The 20,106-nt window shown below is 48.1% G+C and overlaps 2 protein-coding genes and 1 long non-coding RNA gene across 3 annotated transcripts in view; 2 read left to right on the top strand and 1 right to left on the bottom strand.

Moving 5' to 3' along the window:
* GABBR1 (gamma-aminobutyric acid type B receptor subunit 1) overlaps positions 1-7,224 on the bottom strand; it is a 178,369-nt gene extending 171,145 nt beyond the window's left edge. The window contains exon 1 of the mRNA XM_081852439.1: positions 6,712-7,224. The gene's annotated coding sequence lies outside the window, so the exon portion shown is untranslated. The remainder of the gene's footprint in view (positions 1-6,711) is intronic.
* The window catches only part of LOC309337391, a 201,374-nt gene that overhangs the window by 78,463 nt on the left and 102,805 nt on the right, over positions 1-20,106 (top strand). The gene's annotated exons all lie outside the window — the stretch shown is intronic.
* LOC309336770 (uncharacterized protein) overlaps positions 1-20,106 on the top strand; it is a 130,526-nt gene that overhangs the window by 52,108 nt on the left and 58,312 nt on the right. The window lies entirely within an intron of this gene.

The following is a 20,106-nucleotide window of genomic DNA, read 5'->3' as shown; positions in this document are numbered from 1 at the left end:
CCACACTGGTCACACTACCTTAAAACTGCCTCTGTGGCCCTCCAGACCTCTCTTTCTGGCCCTTGACATCTTCACAGGCCATCCCCCTCTCCCTCGGCCACACCACTCACTAGCCTTGCCTCGCACCTTGAGCATTTTTGCCTGGCTGGGGCGCGAACTCAAAGTCTGATAGTGCCTCTTGCTTGTCTGAAGGACAGAAAGGGATGGTAGAAACTTGTCCAGTGCACAAAGGTCAAATGTGCAGCCATTGCTCCGCCCACTTTGGCCCCGCCCACCACTGGCATATGGCCCCTGGGAGGCTTGCGTGGGAGGGAATGTGGCCCCTGGGCTGAGAAAGGTTCCTATCCCTGGTTTATGCAACTGGTAAAAGGAAATGTGCCCACTTAGGTGTGGTGTGGGGGTACTGAGAGCAGCCCTAGCAGAGACAGCACAACAGAGGCAACCCTATTTCCAGCCTCCACCAGCTTAACTTCTGAAAGGTGGGGAAATCAGAGAATGGCCTCCAAGGACTTAATATTCAGGTAGCTTCATGCAGGAGGTCAGCTCTTGAGATAGCTACCTGAGTCACCCCTACCTAAGGCCTAAGTGTGTTGAAGATGCCCTGACTGATGATCATTAGTTCACATTGTTAGGGTGACCCCTTTCATCATTCCAAGCTGTTTTAGGTAGATGGGAATGTGGGCTGTAGCTCAGTGGTTGAGCACATGCTTTGATCCCGGGTTCAACCCCTAGCAGTTCTAGGTAACGCTGGGGAAACTTATCTTGTCAGAAACCCTTGAAAGCCACTGCCAATCAGTGTCAACAATAGTTAGATGGACCAATAGCCTGAAATTGTTGTAAAGCCTACACACAGCTGTTGATTTTCTTCTAACCATGGTTCCCTGTGCCTGCTTTTATAAAGCAATCTCCCATGTCCCTACACACAGCTGTTGGTTTTCTTCTAACCATGGTTCCCTGTGCCTGCTTTTATAAAGCAATCTCCCATGTCCCTACACACAGCTATTGGTTTTCTTCTAACCATGGTTCCCTATGCCTGCTTTTATAAAGCAATCCCTCAAGTCTCTACAAACAGTTGTTGGTTTTCTTCTAACCATGGTTCCCTGTGTCTGCTTTTAGGAGGCAATGGAAGATGACCTGGTCAATCCTTTTCTTAATGCCGGTGTTTTGTGAGATACGCACAAACTCACACACACAGCAAGGGCTTTCACACAAGTGCCTGAGAATCTCCACATGTTGACTTGTGAAACAGATTTTTGGAACTGGGCAAAAAGATACATAAGGCAGTCTTCCCCTTCAGAAGTAGAAATTCCAGGCTGGAACACGGCTCCAGCCCAAAACAGTCTATGCAGCGACATAAAACTTTAGAATCGAAATGTTGTCATGACTTATTTGCACAAATCTAAGCATTGCTATTATTGCGAGGTAACAATATTCACTTGTTGCGCCTAAATGGAATCAATAAAAAGTCAAATGATATAAAGGGAGGGAAAACTAAATATGTTTTGACAGTCTAGCTGTAGCTTTAAAATCCAGTAAAGCACATTTCCATTCTTCATATTTTTCAGTGCAAGGCCAACATTTCTCCAGTGTAATTTACTCAAACTTCACCTCTGCCATGAATTCACTGTATTATCTTATGACGACCAGCATCCCTCAGCTTCCGCCCAAACACCACCAAATATATTTCAGTGATAGTACTGGCCTACCTTACAAGTTGTAACAAATACTGAAATAATTTAAGTGAAGCATACTCTGTATACAGACCATACATTTGTAGCACATGCCATCCTCCAAAGACTTCTAGGAACTGTAGCTTATTAAGGGTGCTTGGAATTATAGCTCCCTGAGGGGTAAACTAAAGTTCTCAGAATTCTTGGGAGGGGAATAATGTGCTTCAGATGTATGGTGTCTATACAGCATACGTTTCACTTACATTATTTTGCTATTCATTACAACAAACCTGTAAGGTAGGGCCAGTTTTAAAACTAAAAAAATGCTATAAGGTGATAACAACAACAATGGTATTATATAATATTATAATTGTCTAACAACAACAACAACAAGAAGAAAGCAACTTGGTGCCACACATTTCAAGTACAGAGCTGCGTTCAAAAGAGTACATTATATTGGGATCAAACTATGATATTGTCCATGACTACTAGTGTGAGTTCTAGACATGGAGGTGCCTGAATTCATATATCTTTTATGGGCTGGAACTGGACTAGTACAGAACAAGAGGAGAGGAGAGGAAAGCTGTGGAACATAGGGAGAAACCACAGAAGCTGAGGAAGAGGAGGACCCCTCCCCCCCAAAAAAATCTTGTCACGTGTCTGTGTGTGGCATGTGGGATATAATAATGGGGTTATAAAATTCTGCCCTGTGAGGAGAAAGTGGGCAGAAAGAGAACCTTTTTTCTTCCTCCTTCTTATCATTAGAACTGGCAGTCAATTCAGGACAGGCCAAAACAAACAAACAACAACATTTATCCACACAACACAAAATGAACTGATGGAACTCACTGCCACAAGATGTGACTATGGCGTCTGGGCTCAAATTCCTCTGAAAGGGAGAACTGGGCAGTACGTCTCTGGATACCAGATAGCCGGAGCAACCTCAGGGGAGGACCGTGGCTCACACCATAAACCATGGGTAGGCAAACTAAGGCCCGGGGGCTGGATCCAGCCCAATCACCTTCTCAATCCGGCCCGTGGACAGTCCGGGAATCAGCGTGTTTTTACATGAGTAGAATGTGTCCTTTTATTTAAAATGCATCTCTGGGTTATTTGCGGGGCATAGGAATTCATTCCTTTTCCAAAATATAGTCCGGCCCCCCACATGGTCTGAGGGACAGTGGACCAGCCCCCTGCTGAAAAAGTTTGCTGACCCCTGCCATAAACTCATGGGAACATTTGCCTGACAACAAGTAACTGAGAGAATGGGCCCTTCTTCCATTGTTGGGCCTGAGGTAGGCCTGACTGATATTAGAGAGCGGTTTACATGTTGGAATTGTCAGAGTTGCGGGGAACTGCTATGTATGTGTTTGTGTGTTTGTGTGCGTGTGCGCATGCATGCACGCACGCGGGATGCACAAAGCTGTCAGAGGGGCCTTCTCCCCCACAGGTGCTCTGTCTCCTGACCCCAGCAGGGTAATTAACCCAGGCATTAATAAAAGCTGACAACAACAGCTAAGCCGGTTGCCTAGCTACGCACTCTGCCACAGGGCCTGGGCACACAGACAGGCCTCACAACAGGCTCCTCCGAGCTGCACCTCTGCTGCTTCCCTTCCGGCACCTTCTTGGGTCCCGCAGCACTCCATGCGCAGGGCAACGCTCCGTGGGAAACGCTTGGCAAAGGCACCGCGGCTCCTGAAGCCAGGGCGCGAAACACCACCAAAGGTTTCAGCCAGACGCTGCTGGAGGGAAGCTCTCTCAGCAAATCTCCAGCTGCCCAGTTTAGGCACTGCTGGAAGGAAGCTCAGAGCGGTGCCCTGGCGCCCCTCCTCCTCTTCCTTCCCCTTCTCCACAGCGCCATCCCGGCCACTGACAGTTCCTTACCCTTGAAGCCCCAAGAGACAGAAGTGATCAGGGCTGAGCCCTGGGAAACATCCGCTCCCAGAATCTATTTAGAGACCGGAGGAATCAGCACTTTGCCAGGAAACAAATAAAGGCAATCAAAGAGCTTCTCCGTTACTTCTGCCACCTTGGTTCGTTCAGCCATTAATATTAATCAGGCTGCTGTCCCACTTTTCTGCGTGCAAAGTGCTTTACAGTCCTCGACGCATTTATCCTCGTAAGAGCCGTCCTGGGAGGCAGGCAGGGATGACAATGTTTTGCATTTAACCTAGCGCTTCAGATCTGGAGGGTTTTTTTAAATAAATAAATTTTATTCATGTATTTTGCATGTGTTCTAAACCAAAATAGTCCATGCCACCATAACATACACTTAGAATCAAGATATTGTCCCTACTTACCGGTGTACACACAAAGCTAACAGTAATAAGTTACTAGGTAACACCTGGCCTGAATGCTATGCGTATGATTAATTGCATTTTACATTGCAAAGCTTTTTTCCCCCTTTTTTTACCTTTGAAGGTGATAAAAAAATTACTAACTTAAATTACTAACTAATATTGGACAGGGGGAGAGATCCACCTCATCAAATGATTTTTTTGAGGTTGCTTACTAATAAAAATAGCAGCAATGATGTTGTCTTGGCTAGCTTTCCACTATACATGGTGGGCAAACGTGATTAGTATTATCCCCATATTACAGACTCAGGGATTTAAGACTGAAATACCAGTTTAGTGAGCTCACTGCTGAGGTGACCTTTGAGCAAGGGGTTTCCTGGCTCAAGTCTCATACGCTTTACCACTTTTCAGATTAAAACTCAACCCAGTGGGGAAACTAGTGAGTCATACCTGCATAGCCAAACATCCCAAAGGAAATGTGCATTTTGAAGGCAACCATGCTAGTCTGGTTACAAGCAAAGGCAAGGAAGGGTTTTTTGGCACCTTAAAAAAACCACCTAGTTATTGCGGCACGCATGTCCGTGCGTGAGAGTTCACCTCTTCAAATGCCTGGAGTGCTATCCTCAAACGATAGACGCACACAAATAAATCCACAGATACATTCCACACTGATAATACGCTTCGTGTACCTAGCAAAGTGGATTCTAGTCCATGAAAGTTTATGCCGTCCAAAATCTGCGCAACAAAACTCCATTGAATTTAATCTCCGTTCAGTGTACCTGGTCTGAGGCTATCGGTCGGTAGCCACCTATCCCAGGTTGGCATTGACCCCTCATTCCCCATCCACAGTCTCCATTGTGCTTGCAACCTGCCCTGAAGTGCGGGCCATTTGTCTTCATGTGACACTTCGATGTGGGATGCAGCCACCCCTGAGTGAATGCTTGCTCAGCTCTGCTGAGCAGCCTCTAGTCAGTGCCCAGAAGCATGCTTGCAGCTGCCTGGAGGGCTAAGATGTACGATAGCCACGGTTTCCTAAACACAGGCAAGATCTAGGGGAAAACTCTTGGCCACAGTGACTCAAGGGAGGAGTGTGTGCGTGCGAACGCGTACGTGCAGTTTTGAAGGGGTGTGTGGGAAAGCGCTTGGCACAAGGAAGAATGTGGTTGTGGGAAGAAGAAGCACAGGAGTCAAGGGTGAGATGAAGACCATCTGGTCCAACTCCTGCCCTAAGATATCAGGGGCGGCCTTCAATATGCTGTGGGACTCCAGCTCCCTTCAGCCCCAGTCAACATGGCCAATGGTCAGGGATGATGGGAATCCAAATAACATCGGGACGGCCACAGGTTAGCAACCTCTGCTGACCCCCTTGCAGACATAAACTCCCTCTATTTCCAGATTTGATGGCCCTGCTGCAAGGCAAAGGGCCCTAGTGCCAGAATTGTCTACTCTACCCTCAGGGAATCATAGAACTGTAGTTAGAAGGGACCCCAAGGGTCATCTAGTCCAACCCCCCTGCAACGCAGGGATCTCAGCTAAAGCATCCATGGCAGACGACCATCCAGCCTGTCCTAGAATCATAGTCGGAAGGGGCCGTGAGGGTCATCTAGTCCAACCCCCTGCAATGATGCGATGAATAATGGCAGCAACAGAGAGAGCCAGTGCGGTGTAATGGTTAGAGCGTCAGAACTAGGGCTTGGGTTCAAATCCCCGCTCAGCCATGCATGGAACTCCCTGAGCGACCTTGGGCCAGTCACAGTCTCTCCACCCGGTCTACCTCACAGGGTTGTTGGGGGGGGGGAATGGGGAGGGAGCAAACCACGTACGCCAACCTTGAGCCCTTTTGGAGGAAAGGTGGGATATGGATGCAATAAATAAATAACTGATAGTAAAAGACCGCTACAACAAATTGCTCGAGCCAAGGGCTTTTTTAAAAAAGAAGAAGAAAAGATTTCTCTGGGTTCATAGGGAGTAATAACTCATTTGGCCAACACACTGTGTGGATGGCTAGCACCCCCCAAGTACACAGGGAGGGAGAAGGTAGGGCATGTCCAGACAGGAAGGTAGGGTAGAGCAGGGTTGTAAGTGATGGAGGGAGCAGAGGAGCGCATCAGAACCAACTAGGCCTTAATGTCACCCCATTGCTGCCCTCCCTAGAGATGCAGGCCTCCTCCTTACCCCTCTGCACTCCCCCCCCCCCTCTGCTCTGCAAATGCCAAGTGAAACAGGACTAGTGAGAGCCCCTGATTAAGCTGTCTCCCTGGCCTAGCTCTGGGGACAGGCGTAAATCAAGCAGGCTGGCACCAGGCATAAATCCAAGCCTTGCTACAAAGCACCCGCTCTGTAAATCGCTGCCCTGCCCACAGGGGATGGCCCTGGCGCTTGGCCACCTGGGCAGCAACGCCGCCTGGTGCCCTGAGCTTCCCAGAAGACCAGAAATCCCCCCCCCACTCCATCAAGCAACACACACACACACACACACACACACACACACACACACAGACTTGCCCTCCCCTCCTGCTCTCTCCCTCTGCCCCCTGCCTAGAGTCCATTGCTCAACCTTCTCCATCAATTACCCCAGGACAACCTGTTCCCGATTGCCACAGCGCTGAGTGCCAGTAGAGGAAGGTGTTTGAGGGGGGGAACAATAGGAAGAGCTTTTGCCTCCATAACCACCAGTACTACTGCCGCCACCCCCGGCTCCCCCCCACCCCCCACGGTAGGCCAAAAAGCAACTGAATCCTTACCTGGGGCGCTGTCCGCGGTAGCCGATTTTCCAGGCGAGGGCGAAGGAGGCGCCCGAAGAGGCGGCTCTCTGGTAGAGAGGTGGGCAGAGTCCCCTTGGTGATGGAGAGCGAGCGATCCGAGGAGAAGCCAGATCCCAGTCAGCGAGGGGTTCCCAGCGGCGGCTGAGCCATCCCAGAGGCTGAGAGAGCCGGCGGCAGCGGCGGCGGAGAGACCGACGCACGGGCGGGCGGATGCGGGAGGTTGTGGAGAGAGAGAGGGACAGCCCTCTTGGTGATGGAGAGATCCCAGCTGGGAGAGGAAGCAATCTCGCCTGGCAGCGCGGGCGTGTTGGTGATCTTGTGGGGGGGGGGTGAGTAGGCAGGACGGCGGTCTTGGTAGATCCCAGCTCTGGATCCTAACAGATCCAAGACATGAGGAGGAAAGGCTGGGAGAGGTGGTGGTGGTAGTAGTGGCGGTAGTGGCTGGGATCTCCCCGAGCAGCAGCTGGGGACCCGGAGCAGCGACCGCGCAAAGCCGAGAGCGGGAGGGGGAGGGTGCCCGGTGCCGGGAAAGGAATGGGAGGGGAGGGGAGGGGCCGCTCTGTCCGTCTCAGCCCGCCTCCCCCGCCCGCTTGGGCGGCTGTCGCTGCTTTCTCCGGAGGAGGATGGATAAAAGGATGATGATGATGGAGGCTGGGAGGGGCCTGTGAGAGAGAATGTGTGTGTGTGTGTGTGTGTGTGTGTGTGTGCCTGTATCCCTAAATCAATGGGCAAAGGAAGGAGGGTCTTTCTTTCTCGGGGGTGAGGTGGAGGGGGTGGGGGAGGTCTCTCCGGGCAGAACTTTGGGGCAGATGTCCAGGACCCGGCGCAGAGGAATGATCAGGAGGAGGCTCCCCCACCCGCCCCAAAAGTGCACGCGTGGGACTGCCTTACCCACATTTGGGGGAAAGCGAAGTAGCGCACGGCTACAGAGGGGGTGGTCCCGATCAAGTGCGGAGTCAACATCTGTCTCACACGCGCGACACCCCTTAATTCCACAGCCTCGAATTGCACCCGTGGACACGGCCCACGGGTGGCCAGGGAAGTGTCAAAGCGGCGGCGGCAGCGGCAGCAGCCGCAAAGCGCGCAGCCTGCTAGCGGCGGGAGCTGTCCAGGGTGCTGAACAGGGTGCTGAAGAGCGGCCCAGGCGTGCGAGGGAGGGAGAGGTGGGGAGCGCGAAGAGTTGTGGTGGCATGAAAGGCGACCGAAGAAGCGCGGAGACGCGCCTCCCCGCGATACCAGGGGTCGTGTGAGCGCTTTCACGCGGGAGGCAAAGCGTGGATCTGGCGTGGAGACTCCGAGGGGCGATTTCAAGGAAGACACGTTTCCCATGTTGTGAGACTGCACGCAGGAAGGCAAATGTAAACAGAAAGGAGTCTTTGTGGGGAGGGAGGTACGTTCACACACAGACACACACACACGCACGCACGCGCACACACGCACACACACACACCACTATGTGACGCTGAGAACACCTTGGAAACTAGAACTCGAGTCTCGACACTTGTGAATGCGGATTAAGGGGGACTCCAGTAAGTGTAAGAGAGTTCCTGCTTTAAAATGGAGCGCTCGTTCTATTTAGTGTAGGCTTTACTGCCAAATGACAGAACAGCGGAGAGTTTGCGAGAGCTCTTCTTTCAGCACCGCTTCTGCAGAAGTTATTTGCGCGTTTTCTGAAATGGTGCCCACATTGGGGGGGTTCCTTCACTAGGAAAGACCATCCAGTCACTTCCTCCAACCTTTCTTTCTCTCGGGTTAATAATTTTTATTTTTATTTTGAATGGGGCTGTGCTGCTTCCAGATGGTTGGTGTGGTATGTGTGTTTTAAATCTCTGGGGATGATGACTTTTTCTATATTCCAGCAAACTCTGTATACTGCTTAATCACAGCCGCCTCTCAGCAGAGCACAGGAGAATGTGTTTAAAAAAATCAACTAAAAATTAAATTAAATTATAAAATTATAAAATCAGAATTCAATTAGAAAGCCTGCCAGAATTTTAAAAACAAAGTCTTTGGCAAGTGCCAGAAGTTCAATAGGGAGAAGACATTTCTGACATCAGCTGGAGCAAATAAAATTGGATATGAGCCATGCATCTGAGCTGTGGGGGGCCACTAACACTGACTCCCCCAAAGTGATTGAGCATGGATAGAAGGGATCAGGCGGTCCCTGAGATATTCTGGACATTATTATTATTATTTATTAAATTTTTATATCACCTTTTGTTCTAATATCACAACATAAAAATACAAAACAGAGTACATCATCATCATCATCATCATACCAATAACTCCCCTCCCATAAACACATTTAAAAGGCTATAGAATGTTTAATTAGCCAAAGGCCTGGTTAAAGAAAAATGTTTTTCCCTCACATCTCAAGATATGGAATGAAGGTACCAGGCGAACCACCCTGGGGAGAGAATTCCACAAACAGGGAGCCACCACAGAAAAGGCTTGTTCTTGTATTGCCACCACCTGGACCACTCATGGAGGAGGTCCTCAGATGATGCTTGCAGGGTCCAGGTTGGTTCATATGGGGAAAGGCGGTCCTTGAGGTATTGCAGCCCTGAGCTGTTTAAGGCTTTATAGGTCCAAACCAGCACTTTGAATTGGGCCTGGAAACTAACTGGCAGCCAGTGCAGTCGAGCCAGGATCAGTGCAATCTTCCCAAACCATCTTGCCCCAGTGAGCAACCTGGCTGCCGAATTCTGCACCAGCTGAAGTTTCCAAACCGTCTTCAGAGGCAGCCCCACAGGTAACATGTTGGGGTACTCTAACCTTTGAAGTTAGAAACTTGAACCTGGCGCAGTGGCATATGAGCAGTCAGTGCAAGCTTTTGAGCACTGAAGTTATGAGAAAGTAGTAGTCTGTCCCCATCAACAGTCGAGCCACAGAATATTGCACCAGTTGGAGCTTCTGCACCAGGGACAAGGGGAACTGAGGTTACCTGTGCATCCAGTTTATCCCTGTCCAAGAACAGCCACAACTAGCATACCAAGCCATAGCTTGTAAAAGACAACGATACATCCTCAAACTCTGATGATTTTACGTTGTTTTGGATTGCCACATTCAATGGAGTCTAGTGTTATTTTGTCCTCATGTCCTAGTACAGTGGTACCTCAGGTTAAGAACATAATTCATTCTGAAGGTCCGTTCTTAACCTGAAACTGTTCTTAACCTGAGGTAGTACTTTAGCTAATAGGGCCTCCCGCTGCTGCCACACCACCGCTGCGCGACTTCTGTTCTCATACTGAAGCAAAGTTCTTAACCCGAGGTACTATTTCAGAGTTAGCGGGGTCTGTAACCTGAAGCGTCTGTAACCCGAGGTACCATGGTATGACTAAAAGAGGTGCTGTGCAATGAATTTTTAAAAATGCACCACTACTGATGTACCTCTGCTCAAAATTGTGGGTGTAAATGGATGCCTGGGCCAAGGTGTGTGTGTGTGTGTGTTCAGGCAGACTTTGTGTGATGGTATGTGGAGGTGTTGCGATGCGAACACCTCCATGTGTGTGACTGGATGTGTGCCAGCACCAATTTAATTTTATCTATTTCTCTCTCTCTCTCTCTCTCTCTCTCTCTCTCTCTCTCACACACACACACACACACAATTACCACCCTTCAGAAAAGTGTGTGCTTACGGAATTAAAAGTGCAGGTCCACAAAGAAAATTGAATAGATGCAGATTTTCACAGCCAAAGAGCAACAGCCACCATCTACCTGAATCTAATGGTGATGTATCTGCCTGTGGAAGTGTGTGCGCCAGTTATTTGCGGCTGTGCATGCCCTTCCATGCTCGTGCCTTGGAGGGATGTCTCAGAGAATGTGCAGCGTCGCCTTATTCTGTCAACATAGGTCTGGGGTGTTGGTGTCTCAAGGCTGTGCGACAGTGCGACTCCACACCTGCCTGCTGTGCAAGCTGCTGGCGTTGTTTTTTGCCGAGTTGTGAGCTCCGGTTCTGCACGTGTTTGTGACGTGCGAGTAAATACCTGCTATTTGTGTGAGGTTCCCTTAGCCTGTGTGCAACTTGCTGGCAACTTCTCCTCTGTGTGCCATTTGTTGTTGTTTAGTCGTTTAGTCATGTCCGACTCTTCGTGGCCCCATGGACCAGAGCACGCCAGGCACTCCTGTCTTCCACGGCCTCCTGCAGTTTGGTCAAACTCATGCTGGTAGCTTCGAGAACACTGTCCAACCATCTCGTCCTCTGTCATCCCCTTCTCCTTGTGCCCTCCATCTTTCCCAACATCAGGGTCTTTTCCAGGGAGTCTTCTCTTCTCATGAGGTGGCCAAAGTATTGGAGCCTCAGCTTCAGGATCTGTCCTTCCAGTGAGCACTCAGGGCTGATTTCCTTAAGAATGGAGAGGTTTGATCTTCTTGCAGTCCGTGGGACTCTCAAGAGTCTCCTCCAGCACCATAATTCAAAAGCATCCATTCTTCGGCAATCAGCCTTCTTTATGGTCCAGCTCTCACTTCCATACATCACTATTGGGAAAACCATAGCTTTTACTATACGGACCTTTGTTGGCAGGGTGATGTCTCTGCTTTTTAAGACTCTGTCTAGGTTTGCCATCGCCTTTCTCCCAAGAAGCAGGCGTCTTTTAATTTCATGGCTGCTCTTACCATCTGCAGTGATCATGGAGCCCAAGAAAGTAAAATCTTATACTGCCTCCATTTCTTCCCCTTCTATTTGCCAGGAGGTATTTCGAGTGCAGGCAGATTGACAAAAATCGGAGTGCTGGGAAACTGTATGCAACAAACACACATGTAGATATACGGTAAATAATAATCCCCGCCCCCCACATCCCTTCCTTCTCCCACTTTGCCTTTCACAATGATGCCCTGGCAGAACCTTGATGACGCAACCTATAAGCTTTGGGGGCTGCTAGTATGCTCTCCTTCCCTACTTCCCACAACAACACAAAGAGTGCCACAACCCCATTCATCTTTCCCATCTGCCTGTCCTTCCTCTGGGATTCCCCTCCCTCCACCCTCAAAGGATTAGGCAGATTATGGGATAATCTGCTCTTGGCAGCCCTGGGCACTGCAGAACAGAGACCCAATAGGACTCATTAGCCACCCCTCTGCCCCAATTTGCAAGAGGCCCGGAAGGATGATGCCACATCTCAAAAGAAGGCCTTGGGAACCTCAGGCCGAATGTGGTCCTCGGAAGCCTCCCCAGGGCCACACCCCTCGCTGGCTCTGCTTCACACAACCTGCTAATGCCTCTTGCCTTATCTAGAAGAGGGAAGAGTGTCAAAATTAGCCGGCCTTATGAAGGCAACGTTTATTGCTCCGCCCACTTTTGCCTCTGAACACGCCCACACCTGTCATGTGACCCTCAGAAGGTTGCCTAGATTCTAGAAGCAAATGTTGCCCTTGGGCTGAATAAAGGTTCCCCACTGAGTGGCTGCTGTTAGTTTGCACTTCAGTTTTAAAATCACTAGGTGACCTGGGACCAGTCACCAATTCTCAGCCTAAAGGTTGCAGTCTTAAAAATTACAAGAGCACTGTTCTTGGGGCCTCAGGGGCTGTACTGGACTACAACTCCCATCATTCCTAAGCATGGGTTAAGATGGGTGGGGATGATGGGAATCAAGTCCAACAGGGTCTGGGGAACCAAGGTTCAAGAGCACTGTAAGCGCCATTTAACTCCCTTTATATATATAAGCAAACATAGGATTGTGGAGGCAGGCGACCAGGAACCAGGAAGCTCAAATTGCATCTTTACTGCATAAACTGAGCCTGCTTATTGGAGAGCAAGCGCCGTTGTGAGGCATCTAATCATAAGCCTGCATTTTTATCAAAGCTTCTATATATTTCAATCAAGGTTTGTATTTAAAAATGAGCTTAAAAAAAGGATTTTCAAATGTTTCATGCCAGGCAAAAGACCAGCTGCCTAAAAGAACCTTGGCAAGATGTTTTTCCTCCTAAAACAAGAAGGGCCCCATTGATTTATAGTAGAAAAACAATTCTCAAAGTCATAAAAAAGGGAGAATTACATATGCTGCCCCAAGGCTGAGAAAACACCATTAGGAATGGGGAAAGATAATACTAATGTGCCTCCCAGTAAAATGAGCCAGATCTTCTTTCTAAGGTTGAAAGGCCAGGAGCAAATGGAAGGAAAAACATTTAGCTAGAAAGAAAGAGAGCATTTTTGGGGAAGTCTCTTCTAAAGCTGTTTCTTAAACTAAGAGAGTTAAAAAAGGTTAAAATGTGTTAAATGTTGGAAAGGCAACTGGCTTGGCAGAAGAAGCAGCTTCTTCCTATTTTATTTTGAGGCTGGAGAGGAGGGGGAAAGGGGGAGGTGCAAACTGAAGAGGCTTCTTTTAAAAGCTGTGTTTTATTGAGTTCCTTCCTTTTTACTTTGAAAAGCTTTATTCTTTTAAGAGGCTACCTATGATAAATGTATGAAATATATTAGCTTAAATATATTGGCTTAAATGTAATTATGCAAAGGATTTAAGGAATGCTAGATTCTTATTTCATATGGTTGTAAGAGTTGTATTTATCCTGAAATTAAGTCAGCCACCAGCCCCCCCCTTGCCAGACAGAAGACGCCATCCGGGCAGTCTTGATATATAGTTGTCAGGCATTTTGTTTAGAAACATTAAATGAAGGAAATCTTTCAATGTTGATGTGAAACTCAAGATCCTTGACATCTGTTGAACATAAAATGTAAGATTAAACCATTTGTTTTAGAAGGCAATAGGGCAAGAAGGGCAAGAGGTGAGCTGGTAATTAAGATTCCATGTAAGATATATTATTACTTATTTGTCATTTATATATAGCTCTTTGTCTCCCATATAAGGGCAAGGAAGTGGGTGTATCTTTTGTGGGTGTATCTTTTGTGATTGGCTCTAGCAAACAGCCAATAGGAATTTCAACCAGGCTGATTGGACAGAGGCAGCCACAGGAGGAGCAAAGGGGGCTGGATTAAGGGAATATAAGTGCTGGCCAGAATGGCAGGAGGCCAGGCCAGAGCTTGGTAACCACGTACCACTGAGCCTCTTATTTATTTGTCTGACAAATAAATTACTATTTTAATTTCTCTATTGCTGCGTTGAATATTTCATTCCAGCTAAGCGTTAACCACAAGCAGGGTGCTACATTTTATGGTGCCCTGTGACTCGGATAAGTGGTCTGCTGGAACGCAGCCCCTTCGCCCTACTGGGCAGGGTACAAGAGAGAGGACAACTGCTTACCCAAAGCGCGCACTGGTAAATTTTTCCAGGGGGAACGCAGAAGACTCGTCTGTCTGATACCCTGCTCACTGGCGGCGACGGACCGGGGGAAACAGGGAACCAACCAAGGGTAAGTGCACAAAGGGATTTTTGGCCCTCCAATTAATTGGGAGGAAGAGAAGTCTTGATCAAACTTCTGCGTCTCAGTAAGGGGAAACTGAGTACGCTAGGTGGTTGGGTACATCAGATGGTGATCTGGTGTAGGGAAAGGGAAAAATTGGGAGGTAGAGTGTGGTGAAGTATCCAGCGCATTGTATGTGTGAGAAAGTACAGAGCAATCTGTAGCTGACCCGAGTGTGGAGTGGGCAGTACTTCGGTTCCTAGTAAGGCGACTTCACTAGGCAAGGAAACCCACGAAGCGCGTCTGTGAGTGACTGAGTGGATACTTCACAGGGCCATACAATGGGAGTTGGGGGTTCAAAGGGGGAAAATACACCTCTTGAGTGTATGTTAAATAATTTTAAGAAAGCCTTCTCAGGGGCATATGGAGTCAAAATGACGCCAGAGCGCTTGAGAACGTTATGTGAACTAGAATGGCCAAAACAAATTACTGGATGGCCATCCCAGGGAACCTTTGATATAAATTTAGTAAGCAAACTTTGGACTGATATCGCCAAAGAAACTGGAGGGTGCCCAGAACAATTTCCATATATAGATTCCTGGCTGAGCACATTAAATAAAAATCCTCCATGGATAAGGGAATGCAAAGTCAAACGATGCAAATTATTGGCTGTAAAAGCCGAAGCTAGGAAAGGAATCTTGCCAAATAAACTCAAACCCATTTTTGAGGGGCCAGAGGAAGAGGTGCTTCCACCTCCACCCTATGCTCCACATCGAAGGGAGCTTAATCCAAACACTCCACCAGTTGTAACCACAAGGCAAGAAACTGGAATGAATAATGGGAGTGGAGTCACAGAGCTTGATTCCTTGATAGATTATGATAAATATCTTCAGGAGGCATTGGAGTCCTATAATAAAGCCCAAGCAGAAGTGGTTATTCCACCTGTGACTCCTAATAGACCTCCATCTACAGTCTCCTTTAGTGGAACAACTGATTGCCCACCCCAAACCCCTGTACATCCAAGTCCCAGAGAAATGTTACAGAAGTTACAGGGAGACCTTGCTCGGTCAGCAAGCAATACAGCCAGGCGTATAAAGCTGCTAAAAGAACGCCTTGCGACAGATACCATCCCCTATGATTTGAGGCCCCTAGAGCAAAGTGAAGAGAAAGATCACGTAGTAGCCCCTCTTAGAAGAGTATTTGATGCACTTGAGGAGCCTGCGCTGGTTAATGGGCAACCCGGACCACGGCCACCTCGAACTTCGACCCTGCAATATATTCCATTCACAACTACAGATCTGATGAATTGGAAAACACACACCCCATCTTTTGCAGAAAAACCTCAGGCTATGATGGACTTGGTGACTTCAATAGTAAATACTCATAGCCCTACTTGGACAGATTGTCGCCAGCTCCTAAATACTCTGTTCACCACTGAGGAAAGGAGAGACATAATTGAAAAGGCACAGATATATTTGCGTGAGCAGGCCAGAGCGGGAAATATTTATAATATTGACCGTCATCTCCAAGATAACTTTCCCTTGGAAGATCCTAATTGGGATCCAAACAATGCAATTCACCTGGCCAGACTCACCACCTACCGCCAGACACTTGTGCAAGGTATCCGCAGGGCATGCCAGAAGCCCACTAATATGTCTAAAGTCTCAGAAGTAGAACAAAAACCAAATGAGAGTCCGGGAGACTTTTTAGAGAGGCTGCAAGAAGCCTATCGTATATGGACTCCTTTTGACCCTGAAGCCCCTGAAAACAGTAGAATGATTACTGCTACATTTGTGGCCCAGTGCGCTTCTGACATTCGTAAGAAAATTCAGAAATCAGAAGGATGGGAAGGGATGCTGATGAGCCAAATTATGGCCATTGCACGCCGAGTTTATCGGAATAGGGATGAGGCTGAGAAGCAAGAGAAGAAGAAGTGGCAGAAGGAAAAGATGGTAATGCTAGCCACAGCAGTGAAGCAAGACCACCGCCCCTTAAATGGAGGGCGAGGGCGAGGAAGGAATCCACCACTGGGAAGGAATCAATGTGCAAATTGCAAGAAGGAGGGTCATTGGAAGCGGGAGTGTCCTGAACCCCTGAGGTTGGAAGAAGTACGCCCAGGCCCAGGCCCAGGCTCCGGCTCCGGCCCAAGAAACCAGGGACGGGGACGGGGAATGATCCGAGATGGAAGATATCAGAGACCAGGACAGGGACGGAGTAGAGACAATTTCATTGGACTGGCAGAAGAGGATTTTACCCAAGACTAGGAACGACCGGACTCCATAAAGTTAGGCTTCCAGGAGCCCACGGTCACGATTCAATTAGGGAGCCATTTAATAGATTTTATGATTGATACTGGGGCTGAATACTCAGTACTCCCAGAACTATTGCAGAAAAAGGCATCCAAAAGTGTAGTCATTAAAAGTGCTACTGGACAGTCAGCTAAGAGGTCTTTCCTCCAACCTTTGGAATGCCAGATTGGGGGACATCGTTTAACCCATCAGTTTTTGTATATACCTGAGTGTCCAATACCTCTCTTAGGTAGAGATATGCTGTCCAAATTGCAGGCCCAAATCACTTTCACTCCTCGAGGTCCAGAAATGAAACTGCCATCAAAAGCAGCAGGAATAATTACCCTCTCAGTACCTAAGGAACAATCATGGCGCTTAATGTCAGCCTTGCAAGTCCAACCCACATTGGATACAGAATTAGACAAGCTCCTCCGAACTCTACAGGTGCCACCAGGAGTATGGGCCGAAAATAGCCCACCAGGAATGGCTAAGAATATAGCTCCAATTGTAGTAACCCTAAAACCTATGGCTACCCCTGTATCTGTAAAGCAATATCCCTTACCCCGGCGAGCAGCGGAGGGCATCCAGAAACATTTGGACCGCCTATTAAAATATGGTCTGCTTAAGCCTTGCCAATCAGAATGGAACACACCCCTTTTGCCTGTTCGAAAACCTGGGACAGATGAATACAGGCCAGTGCAGGACTTGAGGCTCGTAAACCAGGCTATCGAGACCTTGCACCCAAATGTACCAAACCCATATACCTTGCTGAGTTTGATCCCACCAGAAGCAACATTTTTTACTGTATTGGACTTGAAAGATGCATTCTTCTGTTGCCGGCTGGCACCACAGAGCCAACCTATATTTGCCTTCCAGTGGGAAGACCCTTTGACAGGAACAAAAGGCCAGCTAACCTGGACAAGATTGCCCCAAGGATTCAAAAATTCCCCAACTTTATTTGGCACTGCCTTGGCGAGGGATCTAACAAGTTACCCCTCAATACCGGGAGAAAAGGTGGTTCTGCAATATGTGGATGATCTTATACTAGCTGCAAAGGATTTTGATACCTGTAAAGAAGGGACAGAGGAACTGCTCCACTTGCTCTGGGAAGCTGGCTACCGAGTTTCCCAGAAAAAGGCACAGTTATGTTTAGAAAAGGTCAAATATTTGGGCTTTGACATCTCACACCAACAACGAGCATTGAGACCAGAGAGGAAAGAAGCTATTTGCCTTATCAAGGAACCTACCACAAGAAAACAACTTAGGGGATTCCTGGGAACAGCAGGGTTTTGTAGACTATGGATACCTGATTTCAGCAGTCTGGCCAAGCCCTTACATGAAAGCACTCGAGGTGCAGAAAAGGACCCATTCGTATGGGGACCTGAGCAGAAACAAGCCTTTTTAGTTATCAAACAGCGACTTATGGAGGCACCAGCCCTTGGATTGCCTAATTCGGAAAAACCCTTTCAGCTGTATGTACATGAACAGAATGGGATTGCAGCAGCAGTCCTGACCCAGAGATTAGGAAGTTGGAACCGTCCAGTAGCTTATTTGTCTAAACAATTGGACTCAGTAGCAAAAGGATGGCCTCCATGCCTAAGGGCAGTAGCGGCCACTGCGAGCCTTGTCAAAGAAGCTGATAAATTTACCTTTGGCCAGACGATGTATGTGAATGTACCTCATGCTGTTCTGACACTCATGGAATATAAGGGTAGTTATTGGCTAACGAACCCAAGGATGGCTAGATACCAAGGCCTATTGTGTGAAAATCCCAGGATTCATCTACGAGTAGTGAATATGCTCAATCCAGCGACTTTGCTGCCCCTACCAGAGGTAGATGATGAGGAATCACATGATTGTCTCCAAGTAATGGATGAAGTTTATTCCAGTAGACCTGATCTGAAAGATGAACCATTAAAAAATCCAGATGTTGTATATTATACTGATGGTAGCAGTTACCTGCATGAAGGTGCCAGACGAGCAGGATATGCTGTGGTCACCAATGAGGAAGTTGTGGAAGCTGAGGCTTTGCCTGCTGGCACCTCAGCACAAAAGGCTGAACTTATAGGTTTAACTAGAGCTCTGCAATTGGCAGCCGGATGTAAGGCAAACATCTATACTGACTCAAAATATGCCTTCTTAACCCTGCATGCACATGGAGCTCTATGGAAAGAAAGAGGTCTAATCGGAGCCCACGGGAAGGCTTTGAAATATGGACCTGAAGTAGAAATCCTGTTAGAAGCAGTATGGGCTCCAGAACAGATTGCTGTAATGCACTGCAAAGGTCATGGACGAGGAAGGGATCCAATAACCAGAGGAAATCATGCTGCTGACAAAGCAGCCCGAGAGGCAGCCCAAAAGCCTGTGGGAGGATTTATAGCAGCCCTCATACCAGAGGTAGTTCCAGAAGATGTTAAACCTCACTATACCCCAGAAGAGAGGAAGTGGGCTGAACAGGAAAGAGCAGTTGTGAAGGACGGTTGGATGATCCTGCCGGACAATAGGATTTATGTACCTCATCATCTAGCAGGCACAATTGTAAGAAATTATCATGAATCTACTCACCTTGGCGGTACTGCAACTAGAGAGAGTCTCAGTCGGAAGTTGTATATTATTAATCTATCACAATTAGCAACTTGCATTTCACAGAAATGTGTTCTTTGTGCTAAAAACAATCCCAGGCAGGGACCGGTACAACCTCCTGGAATTCAGCATGTGGGATACGTCCCCATGGAAAGCCTAATTGTGGACTTCACAGAGCTGGTCCCTTCTAAGGGATTCAAGTATCTCCTTGTGTTTGTAGATACTCTTACCGGATGGGTTGAAGCTTTTCCCACCCGAACTGAAAAGGCACGAGAGGTAACTAAAAGACTCCTCACTGAATTGATCCCAAGGTTTGGATTACCTAGATGCATTGGAAGTGATAATGGGCCAGCGTTCATTGATCAAGTAGTACAAGATGTATGTCGAGTCCTACAAGTAAAATGGAGACTGCATACAGCATATAGGCCTCAGAGTTCAGGGAAAACTGAAAGAATGAATCGGACTCTGAAAACCCAATTGGCAAAATTAACCCAGGAAACGGGATTGGGATGGGTAGATGTGTTACCCATAACACTGTTTCGTGTTCGGTGTGCACCCACAAAAAGACTTAAGTTGTCACCTTTTGAGCTCCTGTATGGGAGACCGCCCTCCTTTGTTCAGGATATTCCAGCTGACCTTAAACAAATAGGAGACCATGTGACACAGGAACAAGTGCAATCTCTCTCCCGTGTTTTTGTTTCTCTTAACAGGTGGGCCCTCGAGCGCACGCCGTGCAGCATTGCCGAGCCGATTCATCAGTTCCAGGCTGGCGATAGCGTATGGGTGAAAGAGTGGAAACGCGATCCACTTGCACCTAAGTGGCGTGGACCTTACACCGTCTTGCTCTCTACTCCAACAGCGGTGAAGGTAGCTGAGGTGACCCCCTGGATTCATCACTCTCGTTTGAAGAAGTCTGAAGGCAGTTGGACGTGCAAAGGTGACCCCTCTAATCCTTTAAAACTAACTCTCTCCAAAAACCCCTGTATCTAGCCCTACCGGGAACGGGCTAGGTCACGGGCAACATTTGACGACCGGCCTGCTGCAGCCACAACCTGGAAGCTGGCTGACCTGCGCACGCCTGAAGCTTGAGGAGCGTCTGAACCAGCGACTGTGAACGGAAAGATTCTCTAATACAATTGATTGACTGCCCCCCCCTTGTGGAACAATTATCAGAGATATTACTCATTGGGGATCCTCGGGATAT

This window comes from Podarcis erhardii, assembly GCF_964252035.2.
Source record: "Podarcis erhardii genome assembly, chromosome: 2".
NCBI classification, from domain to species: domain Eukaryota; kingdom Metazoa; phylum Chordata; class Lepidosauria; order Squamata; family Lacertidae; genus Podarcis; species Podarcis erhardii.
Note: the sequence above shows the minus strand (reverse complement) of the source record. Positions and strands in the feature narration are given on the sequence as shown.